We start from the raw sequence: 10,297 nt of genomic DNA, 5'->3' as shown, positions 1-10,297 counted from the left end.
ACATACTAGCCATGTTAGCAGTTCAGAGCAGCGAAAGTCCTCCAAAGAACCATGGAACCGAGACTGAAGTAAGCCACAATCTCACCGAAGCTCAGATCCTGGAAGTCTGACATTCTGTGACATTGCGATTCTGGCATTCTTAAAGAAGAATCTCTTGTGCTTCCCAGAGTACTAAGAATATGGTGCAGACATTATTAGCCCCCAATCCCTGAGAATGAGTTCAGTGCTCACTGCCGTTGCCACCATTTCCACTAGGTTTGCAACAACACTCAATGGGTCTTATTCAGGAATAATATTACCTCATACATGTTAAAGAACTCACTTTGTAAAGACAAGAGGAGAAGACAGTTTTGTGTTTTATTAATTATTTTTTAAAGCACAGAGACTTATTTATCCTTTTTTTTTCAGGGACAGTTTTGTTTAGGAATGAGTCATCCCTTGGCAGGGTTGTACAAGTTAGTCCGGGTCATGGAAGTACCTAATGTGCTTGGGCCTTCCTTCGAGATCCAGTCTCCCTCACTAAGAAATAGGAAGGGAGAAAGCAAAGATCAGTATTTTCAGACTGGAGCTAGAGAATAGAAATGTGAGGTTCTAGGGAACACATACAGTATGACTATAGAGTAATGAAATTAAGTTATCACAAGCCACACCTAAAAATCAGTTACGTTGCTTTATATTTTAAAATTATGCATCATCATCATTATTAATAATAGCCCATATTTATAGAGTGCTTTAAGGTCTATATTCAAACTTAGAGGATTTTCAGACATTCAAATGAGGGAGGAGAAGCAGTGTAGGGGGCAAAGCTGAGGGAACAAAAGGCCTGGGTTTACAGTCCAGTTTGCAGACACACTCTCTGTGGCCTTAAGCAAAGTCACTTTCTTTGTCTTATTTGTCAAAATAAGGAAGTTGTACTTGGAGATCTCTAAAGTCTAACCAAGTGCTAACATTCTGTGGTATTAAGATTCTGCGATTCTTAAGAAATGTCAGTTGGCAGACTTTGTCGGCATTGTTTGTGTTTTCTAGTATAGTATGAGAGAGGGTTGGAAGGCAACAGGGATGAGATTAGGATAGCGAGAAGAAAAGAAAGGATGATTATTAAGGCACTTTTTTAAAAAAATGCAGAGGACAGAAGGAAGATGACACAGAACTACAGACAAGCAAAACAGTTTGAATACAGCGTTGATTGACTCTTCATAATCCTGTGGGCCATCCTGTCCATGGGGTTTTCTTTGCAAAGATACCCGAGCAGTTTTCCATTTCCTTCTCCAGCTCATTTTACAGAGGAGGAAACTGAGGCAAACAGGATTAAATGACTTGTCCAGGGTTACACATCTATTAAGTGTCTGAGGCTGGATTTGAACTCAGGTCTTCCTAACTCCAAGCCAGTTCTCTATCCATTGAGCCCCCTAGCTGCCTCTAAGCTCATTATATACTTATAAATAAAATCAAGCTGTACCTAATAGAGGCCTGCGGTTTTATGTACAATCCTCTTCTGTTCTGCTCTATAAATGGAAATGCCTACCAGTGTGCTAGCAAATATTAAACAACTAGCTCTCTTATACTTCTAGTTTTATTCTTTATTATCAACATTTTTTTCATTACTTTCTTTGATGATCAAAAAACAACAGATTACCTCAACAATCAAAAAACAATAGATGAAGCCCTGATTTGTAGTGTTTGGCAATTTCTGAGACATAAATGCTGATATTGAAACTTTAACAACCAGCCCTCAGAACTGGCACCATCTGGCCCCAGTTTGCCCCCTGCCAAATGCCCATTTTGTTTAATGCTCGATAAACTCGGAAAGGGGAAAAAAAAACAAAAAACAAGAAAACAAGAAATGTCGCTTGTCCCATGAGCAAGCTGGTGGTTCCTTACACCACAGTTTGCAACAAGACCAAAACTAACATTTTCATTTGTTGCTACTCCCTGTTCTGACTCTTTAGAGAGCTTTTATTCTACTGCCCCAAGTCCAGGATTCTTCTGCCACCTAGTGCTGAGTCTGGAGCAAGGTAGAAAACAAATTCTAATTGAATTCAAGACAGAAATTCCAATTTGGAGGTCACCCAGATTGAGGTAATCAAGATAGTGGATAGGCTAGAAATAAAGACATGGAGAAATGGTTGAAGCAATAGGTAACCTGGAAAAGAGTAGTCTTGGGAGGGTTATGACCCTTGAGCTTCTATCTATAAAGGGCTCTTTTGTGGAAGAGGGATTAGACATTCTTAGTGAAAATGGCTTTAGTAAGTAGGAAATATAGGGAGGAAAATACCTGTTTAACACAAAGAATGACTTCTGAATATCCCATCTCAAATGATATAATATATAAAGAACTTTGCAAAGCTTAAAGCGCCATTTAAAGATGAGCTATTATTATTCCAGAAAATTTGTTATCTTCAGTAGAGATAAATTGTAGTGGTGGTAGTATAATCAATAATTAGAATTATTCAATAATGGAATTTGCTCCAGTAGTAGTAGTAGTAGCAGTTGTAGTAGTAGTAGTAGTAGTAGTAGTGGTGGCAGTAGTAGTAGTAATAGTAGTAGTAGTAGTAGTAGTAGTAGTAGTAGTAGTAGTAACAGCAGTAGTAGTAGTAGTACTAGTGGTAGTAGTAGTAATAGTAGTAGTAGTACTAGTAGTAGTAGTAGTAGTAGTAGTAGCAGTAGCAGGACAATCAGTAATTAGAATTAATCAACAATGGAATTTGCTACCTTGAAAAGTAGTATACCTTTCCAGGCTCCACTCCTGTCTCTGTATTTTTCCACTGTCAGACAGCAACCTTCTTACCCTGATGATCCCTCCATCATCTTTCGATGGGTGAGTCTCTGGCCTGGACCATTTCACGAGGCACCCAGGCTATGGTCACCTCATAATTTACTTCGATTCCTCATTCTTTGAAATTCTCCATCTCCTAGTCGGTAGCCTCCCTTGCCTTACCAGTTCTGTTTTATGTACTGGCTTCTCCCAACAGAAGGTAAGCTCCTTGAGGGTAGGGAATGTGTTTTTGGCTTAGCTGTGTATCCTTAACATTTAGCACTGTGCCTAGAACTAAGGAAGTACTTAATAAATGCTCTATCTATCTACCTACCTACCTACCTATGGATCTATCAATCATCTATCCACCTTATATAAACTAATCCTCATTGAAGTTTACTAAAAAAAATCACAGATCTGCATTAAAAGAACTGCAGGGACTTAGGAGAAAATTTGCCTCATGTACCCCTGAATAGAGGCAGCTATGGGGTACAATGGATAGAGCACTGGCCTAAAGTCAGGAAAATCTGAGTTCAAATGTGACTTCAAATATGCACTAATTGTGTGACCCTGGACAAGTCACTTAACCTCTGCTTCAGTTTCTTCATCTGTAAAATGGGGATAATAATAATACCACTTACTTTCCAGGGCTATCATGAAGATCAAATGAGATATTTCTAAAAGTGTTTAGTATAGTTCCTGACATGTAGTAGGTACTTAATAAATGCTTATTTCCTTCTTTATAAATAAAAGCTTCTATATCCTTCCATGAAGTGACATGAAAAAAACATAGATGAGAATATGAAGAAAATACTAAGAAAAGGTGAATGTGAATTAATTTTGGACTCATTAAAACAGCAATTGAATATTTTTAAAAGTCACAGATCTGCACACATCAAAACATTTGGGGCTACCATGTCCTTTCTAACAGCAGCCTGAAAAAAAGAAATCAAAAGTGAAATCCTTTGGCAAAATGTATTAAATTTGATGAAAATTTCTCAGTCCTTCTAAAGTTGTTGTAGACAAATATGAACTACTAAACAGCTGAGTTTTAAAAAATCCCACTTCCGCTTGACCAATTAGGAACTGTTAATACTTTGGTAGTTCCATGATGTCATTGATGTGGAAGCTCCCTCCACAAGTACAAAACACAAACCATTCATGCCTTCTCCATCTGTTCAGCTCTCCTCCATATTCTCCTGTCAGTCCTCCATAGAGGGTATGCCTGACATGACAGGGGCCATCCTCCACATCTCTTGACATTGTGTGGCTACCAATGGAACAGGTGAGCTTTCCATCTCACTCCATGATCAGCCCACCTCTACTGTCCAATGATATTGTTTATACACCTCTTAGCTTGTTAGTATGGATGACGGCCATTTCATATCCATCATGTTTCTCTCTATTGCCCTTTGAGTGACTCAAAACTTTAATTCTTTGGAATCAGTGGTATTTTATGACTCATAGTCACACAGCATCACTGATAAAATATTAGTGCTAAAAAGATAGATCTTTGTTTCAAAATTAGGGTCATTTAAAGCACTGAACTGTCAAATTTTCCAAATGCAATGCAGCCTACTCTCTTCCTACTCTCCAATTCTGGTCCCAGTTTATTGTCCATCTTTCCAAGATATGTATAATGATGGACTAACGCTGTGGGCTGTCTCTTGAACTATAATATCAGTCTGAACAATAGGCCTTCTTCATCTCCGTTTGTTGTTCTTGTTTTTCTATAAAGATAGTCAGGCCAAACCCTTTTGAACAGTCATGAATTTCATTTTCAAGGCTTGAAGCAATCAGCATGTCATCAACAAAGAGGAGCATTTGGAGAACCACATGATTGATAAAGAATTCCTCTTTAACTTGTGCATAGCTCTGGGCACCTTCCACTGACAGTAGCAAATTCCTTTGGCAGCGATACTTGTCTTCCTCTTCTGTCTCACTTGATATTTATAATCAGTCATCAAAGTTATCTCTGTAACTTATAACTTCTTTTTAAAGATATATTAATTTTAACATATCCTAGGGGACACACTTATTGGAGGACAACCTTTGAGATGGCATTTTGTTCCCCAGATCAATTTTTTTTGTCAAAAATCAATAAGCCCAGCAGAATTTGGTAGCTTTCAATGTGACTTTAAAGATGTATTCTGTTATAGAAAATTGTTAGTGAAAGCCAAATGTACTCTTTTCTTTTAATTTCCATTTAAAATAAAAAAATTTATTGATTGTTTATGGCTTTTTAACATCACTGTCACGTTCCAATTCCTCCCCACTCCCATAGGACCCTTCCTCATAAAAACAAAACAGAGAATTAATCAAACAAACTGACAAAGACCACCTCTGACAATGTATGCCACATTGTGCATCCATAATTCATTGCCCTTCTATTGAGAGACAGGAAATATATATCATCAATCATCCAGAATCAAAATTAGTCACTGCATTAATATGAATTCTGATGTGTTTGGTTTGTTTTCCTTTAAAAAAAATAGTATTATGGTCATTTTGTACAATGTTCTCTTGGTTCCTTCACTCTTCATCAATTCATACAAATCTCTTCAAAATGTCTCTGGATTCTTCATATTGGTTATTTCCTGCAATGTAATAGTCAATCAAGCATTTATTAAGTGTTTACTGTATGTCAGGCACTGTGCTAAGCTGTGGGAATACAAAAAAAGACAAAAGACAGATCCTATTCTCAAGGAATTCAGCCTAATGAAGGAGACAACATAAAAACAGCTATGTACAAACAAGATATATACAGGATAAATTGGGGGTAATCCACAGAGGGAAGGCATTAGAATATTCTATCCCATTCATGAACTATAATTTGTTTAGCCATGTCAAAATTTAGGGGTACGTGTTTTGTTCCCAGTTTTTGGTTACCACAAAAAATGCTGCTCTGTATATTTTGGTTGATAATGGAAACTTTCCTTTTGTTTTTTTATCTCCTTGGGGTATATAGGCAGTGGTAGTAATGCTGCATCAAAGGGAATGAGCATTTTATTCCTTGATGATTCTGTCTAAATGCTGGACCTTCCAAGCAGTATGAGGATCAGTCAATGACTGTACTACCTTAACTTAAAGGCTCCATGATGGTGTTGTGAAAAGAGTATTTGATTAGATGTCAAAAAGACTTCTTTTAAAATCCAAACTCTGCCACTTTTACCTGCGTTACCTTAGAGAAATTACTTAATGCAATTAATTGCTAGCAATTGATTATAGGCGATGAAGGGAATAGAGCACTGGGCTCTAGAATTGGGAAGCCCTGAGTTCAAATCTGACCTCCAACGCTTACTAGCTTTTCAACCCTGGGCAAGTCTCATTTAACCTCTGTCTCAGTTTTCCTTGACTGTAAAATGGAAATAATAACAACACTCCCTTGTCTCAAGATTAAATGAGATAATATTTATAAAGCATTCAGCATAATGACTGGCACACGGTAAGCACTTCATAAGCAATTATTTCCTTACCCCACACCAAATCCTACGAATCTACGCCAACTGGTGGCACAGTGGACAAAGCACTAGGGCTGGAGTCAGGCAGACCTGAGTTCAAATCCAGCCTCTGATACTTACGAGCGATGTGGTTCCTGGCAAGTCATTTAATCTCTAGATGCCTTAATTTCCTCAGCTGTAAAATGGGACTAATGATGGCCCCCACCAGGGTTGTAGCAAGAAACAAATGAGATAATGTTCGTAACGTGCTCGGCACATGCTTAATAATTGCTTGTTTCCTTCTCCACAGCATCCTCCCCTCTCCCAACACACATACACACCAAATCCTACAAACCTACAGGCTCAAAGATCAGACTTCCTGTCTTTCCAACTCTTGGCATTCTCAATTACACAGCCAGGTAACCTCAACTGCATTTTATTTTACTCATAGGTTCATAAGTTTGAAGAAGACCTAGGCAGGTAGGTAAATACTTACCAGTTTGAACAATACTAATATGGGTTAAACACCTATAAGAACAAGTGGCATTTAGGAAACGCTTTGTTGGTGTTATCTCTTTGCACCTGAGAACGATCCTGCGAGGAAGCTGCTATTTTCTCTGTTTTACCGAGGAAGACACTGACCTGATATGCTGCTAGAGAAAAATGACATATACACATATATATGTGCATAACATATAAAACATATAAAAATAACATATACACATAAATCCTGCAAATAAAAAAAGATATAAAAATAATTTGGATTGTATTAAGTATCTTGCCCACAGCAACACACTAGCAATAGAAGTGAGATGAACTCAGATCCACCTAATACCAAATCCCACATTTTACCCACTACATACTTCACAGGTGAAGGGTGCTGGGTAGAATCTAGGGATGCACATTCAAACAAACAATGGGTCCCCCTTCCCCAAAGGCCTTGTAATCTACCAAGTGTCTACAAATAGGTCAATAAACAGTCATTTGACGAAGAAGAGAGTATTAAGTTCTGGGGTAGGGTAGGGTAAGTTCTGGAGAAAGGAGAGAATTGCTTCTTCAGTGGGTGGGGAAGGGGGAGATGGGAGGAAGAGAATTTGAAACCGAAAATAAAATAAAATGGAATTAAAATTTAAAAAATAAAAAGGAACTACTTCAGGTAAGCCTTAAAGCAAAATAAGAATTGTGTGAGGTCAAGGTAAGCAGAAGACCCAGATAGTGATCTGTGAATTGGTCCAACAATCATCTAGTATAGCACTGGAGCTTTCTCAAAGGATTATTTACTTCAAAAAGTAATGAAAAATAAATAAACTTACTCTCCCAACATGTGCAAAGCATAATTCTCCTCCCCTTTTGTTCTAAACCAGTTTTTGGAGAAGGGAAGAGATTAGGTTCGTAGCTCAGCTCTGTTCTCATACAGCACTGTCCCAGTTCCAAGTCCAAAACCCCATGTCCCAGGCACCCTGGCTGTTCAGATTTCTCTGCTAGGCTGACTGGCTACACCATCACCCCCTAAAATGCTGGCTCCAAGGTCAACACATTTCAAACTCTCCATCCCATCAGGATCATCTCTGGCACCTAAAACCAAAGAAGACAAACTACACAAAACAGAAACAAACACCAAGGCCCATTGCTCAGAATCGGGTGAAAGGAGAGCAGGGGAAGAAAAGTCGTTCCCCTCTCACTGGTTCCATGCATGGAGTCCATGCTGGGGGTGGTCTGTGATCTTCACCCTCTGGGCACAGCAGGGAGAAGGAAAAAGAGCCAGACAGATTTAGAGATGCAGGCAACCAATCAAAGGAGACTACACTCACCCATGTGTAGGGGATACAAAGGCCTCCACGTGGCAGACTGAAGGGGGGAGGGGAGTGTGTGCTCAAACAAGCCTCAGCTAAAGCAATTTGGTACCAGTCCCTTCTACTACTACTTCTACTTACTAAACTGCATATACACCCCCTTTGAACCAACAATGGCAGTATACTAGACCTATCCTCTAAAAGGATCAAAGAAAATTGAAAAACATACTTAGTAGAAAGCAATATTCATGTCAGTTCTCTTTGTGATGGTAAAAAAAAAAAACTACTGGAAACTAAGGGGCATTAATCAGTTGGGGAAAATCCAAATTATGGTACATTAATATGATGTTATAAGAAATGATGAATGGGATGGTTTCAGAAAAACATGGGAAGACTTATATGAACTGATGCAAACAGAAGCATACAGAACCAGAAGAACAATCTATACAGTAATAACAACACTGCAAAAACAAACAACTTCAAAAGACTTAAGAACACCGATCAATATAAGGGCCATCCATGATTCCAGAAGCTGACCATGACGTATGCTACCTACTTCCTGAAAACTCTTCTCGATTCAGGATGCAGAATGAAAACTTTGGGGGGCATTGTTTATGTGGGACTGGTTTTGTTTAACTGTTTTTCTTCCCCTTCCACTTTTTTGAGGGAGTGAGGTATATAAGGAAGCAAAGAACACATTTTTTTTTGTTCAGTACCATAAATATTTGATTTGCATTGGATGGAATTCTTGTCGCTACATCAAAGGATAATAATTAGCAAACAACCATGCACAAATAAGTTATATACAGGATAAACCAGAGACAATCTTAGAGGGAAAGCATTGAGATTAAGGAAGAAATCAAAGTGTATGCATTGGCTGAAACTATAAAGAAATAACCCTAAGGCCATCACTGGTGAGAGTGGACAAATCCTGAGACTGAATTATTGAACCCCAGTTCCAAGGTACTCTGTGGTTTAGACCTCCTAAAACCACAGCTGCACCTTTCAACTGCCCTGCAAGTAGATGAAGCAATAGATTTCATTACGGATGCTCACTTGATCATGACATGGTGTTGGAATGGATGCTAGGAAAGGTCTGTCACTTTGCAAATTTAGTGATGACAACGCCACATCCAGGGAAATTTTTAGCATAATCTCTACATATTTCTGAAAGACAAATATAGGATGTTGCAGGATAAAAAGAGTCAGCATTTAGAATGTAAGCTCTTTGAGAGAAGAGATTGTTTCGTTTTTTACTTTATAACCCCAGCACCTAGTGGGTACCCAGTAAGCTTTCTCCAAATGCTTGTAGATTTAATAAATGGTCGATTGATTAGTGATCAGATATCATAGGGACAGAACATTAATACAGTGTATTAATGGAGGGGTGAATCTCACCCACCATTATATAAAATACTGTGGAACTACGCAGATGGGCTAAACCGAGTCGAGGGGAACCGACTGGCCTCACACCCAGCGGTGGGGTGGGGGAGATGCCTCCCCAGGTATGGGCACATGGGAATAACTGGTTCCAGCTGCCACAGAGGCAGCGGGCACTGCGGAGCGCTGAGCGCTTGCTCGGACACCAGCCACGCCGCACGCAGGACCACCTGGCCCTGCCTGGACCTGTGCCCGGCCGCTGGCCCTCCTCGGTCCTCGGTCCGGCCGCTGGCGGTCCTCGGCCCGGCCGCTGGCCTTCCCTCCTCGGCCCAGCCGCTGGCCCTCCTCGGTCCTCGGTCCGGCCGCTGGCCCTCCTCCACTGGCCCTCCTCCGTCCTCGGTCCGGCCGCTGGCCCTCCTCGGTCCTCGGTCCGGCCGCTGGCCCTCCTCCGCTGGCCCTCCTCCGCTGGCCCTCCTCCACTGGCCCTCCTCGATCCTCGGTCCGGCCGCTGGCCCTCCTCCGCTGGCCCTCCTCGGTCCTCGGCCCGCCCGCTGGCCCTCCTCCGCTGGCCCTCCTCGGTCCTCGGCCCGGCCGTTGGCCCTCCTCGGTCCTCGGCCCGGCCGCTGGCCCTCCTCCGCTGGCCCTCCTCGGTCCTCGGCCCGCCCGCTGGCCCTCCTCCGCTGGCCCTCCTCGGTCCTCGGCCCGGCCGTTGGCCCTCCTCGGTCCTCGGCCCGGCCGCTGGCCCTCCTCCGCTGGCCCTCCTCGGTCCTCGGCCCGCCCGCTGGCCCTCCTCCGCTGGCCCTCCTCGGTCCTCGGCCCGGCCGTTGGCCCTCCTCGGTCCTCGGCCCGCCCGCTGGCCCTCCTCCGCTGGCCCTCCTCGGTCCTCGGCCCGCCCGCTGGCCCTCCTCCGCTGGCCCTCCTCGGTCCTC

General features: G+C 41.7%; 1 long non-coding RNA gene across 1 annotated transcript; it reads right to left on the bottom strand.

Moving 5' to 3' along the window:
* Positions 1-4,943: 4,943 nt before the first annotated feature.
* LOC140520881 (uncharacterized) lies at positions 4,944-6,848 on the bottom strand. The gene is made up of 2 exons (XR_011972692.1): positions 6,692-6,848; positions 4,944-5,352 (listed from the first exon to the last, which is right to left on the bottom strand). It is a non-coding gene; the product is annotated as an uncharacterized lncRNA (long non-coding RNA).
* Between the last annotated feature and the right edge of the window lie 3,449 nt (positions 6,849-10,297).

Source organism: Notamacropus eugenii, chromosome 1 (assembly GCF_028372415.1).
Source record: "Notamacropus eugenii isolate mMacEug1 chromosome 1, mMacEug1.pri_v2, whole genome shotgun sequence".
NCBI classification, from domain to species: domain Eukaryota; kingdom Metazoa; phylum Chordata; class Mammalia; order Diprotodontia; family Macropodidae; genus Notamacropus; species Notamacropus eugenii.
Note: the sequence above shows the minus strand (reverse complement) of the source record. Positions and strands in the feature narration are given on the sequence as shown.